The 1,654-nt window shown below is 43.6% G+C and overlaps 1 non-coding gene across 1 annotated transcript; it reads left to right on the plus strand.

The window, feature by feature from the left end:
- Positions 1–654: 654 nt before the first annotated feature.
- On the plus strand, positions 655–765 carry trnal-caa (transfer RNA leucine (anticodon CAA)). The gene is made up of 2 exons: positions 655–692; positions 720–765. It is a non-coding gene; the product is annotated as a tRNA-Leu (tRNA).
- Positions 766–1,654: the final 889 nt, after the last annotated feature.

The following is a 1,654-nucleotide window of genomic DNA, read 5'->3' on the forward strand; positions in this document are numbered from 1 at the left end:
AATCCCCCTCAACACGGGCATGGGTGTATTGTAAAGACTCATCAAAGGGTGGTAATGGGGCATTCAAGGGCTTTTCATGTTCCTATGTTTTAGGCTTATTCTTTTGTCTTTCCCATGAGTGTTGAGACTCTGGCTCATGGGAAGCTACAGGAAGGATGAAATGAAGCCGGATAAACTATATTCCAAGCAGTGGTCCTGTTTTGTACTTAAACTATTTGATTGTTGAAGAAAAAAAAGGGTTTTATTGTTCAAATATATCTGCATTTTGTGGTACTTGGGAAGGGGCATGGGTATTGTTTATCCCGATGTTTTAGACAAATGAGATGAAGTGGTGAGAGAAAAGTATTAGAGTTGAATGAGAACTAAGGGTTACCAAAGTGGTGTAGAGAGACTCAGCTCTGGCAGTCTGCTGGGTAAGAGGGTGAGAGCGACGGAGGAAGGGCCTTTTGCTGATGGACCAGGTGTCACCTGATTGGATAAGAGGAGTTGGTTAATTAGGAATGGCAGCCAGCTACACACAGGACACCCCATTGGTTGTCATGACAGTCAGGAAATATCATCCAGCGGTCTTCAGAACATCCCTGCATGCGTTACGTGCACTTAAACATTGGTGACCGCATCTTAAAATGTTAAGGTAGAAGGTGGCTTGCAGTAGTCAGGATGGCCGAGCGGTCTAAGGTGCCAGGCTCAAGGTTGGACTCCTTCCTGAGTTAAGGGACTTCTGGTCTCCAAATGGAGGCGTGGGTTCAAATCCCACTCCTGACACGGCTTTACTCCATCTCATTTTCTGAGTACTCTTTTTAAATGATGACAATAAAGTTGAATCATCGCAGCTGCTTAGTGTCTCCCTAACTATTGCAATGTCAACTGTTGGTTTCAGTTAATTCGAAAGGACGCATACATAATCATACTACTGACAGCTCACTATACCCCACCCCCGAACAGTCATTGTTCAATCATAGCTTAGTAACAGTAACTAGGGACAGCAGGCCTGTAAAGCTTTCAATTTCTCCACATGCCCAAATATGTGTGTACAAGTACTAACAAGAGTAGTGTCAGAGGCTGGATTTGAACCCACACCTCCATTTGGAGACCAGGAGTCCCTTAACTCAGGAAGGAGTCAAACCTTGATTCTGGTGCCTTAGACTGTGCCTTCCTGACTGCCTGCGTTTCTTTTACCTTCTAAATTAATAATTTAAAAAGTACTGTGTAACATTTGCATTGAGGTCAACGCTTCCTCAATGCAAAGACACTGCGGTTGGTTAACGCTTAAATTTAACAGTGGGAAAACCAAATGCAGTAAATCTGTGTCAGGAGTGGGATTCACATTTTCAGTTCAATTCAATTTTTTTTATAGTATCAATTCATAACAGGAATTATCTCAAGACACTTTACAGATAGAGTAGGTCTAGACCACACTCCAGAATTTACAAGGACCCAACAGTTCTAGTAGTTCCCGCCAGAGCAAGCAACAGTGCGACAGTGGCGAGGAAAAACTCCCCTTTGGGAAGAAACCTCGGACAGACCCAGGCTCTTGGTAGGCGGTGTCTGACGACCGGTTGGGGTTAGAGTGAAGAGTGGCAATAACAGTCACAAAAAAAAATAGTAGTTTGTAGTAGTTATTTGTAGTAGTTCATGGCATAGCAGGGCACTG

Source organism: Etheostoma spectabile, chromosome 23 (genome assembly GCF_008692095.1).
Source record: "Etheostoma spectabile isolate EspeVRDwgs_2016 chromosome 23, UIUC_Espe_1.0, whole genome shotgun sequence".
In the NCBI taxonomy this organism is placed as follows: Eukaryota; Metazoa; Chordata; class Actinopteri; order Perciformes; family Percidae; genus Etheostoma; species Etheostoma spectabile.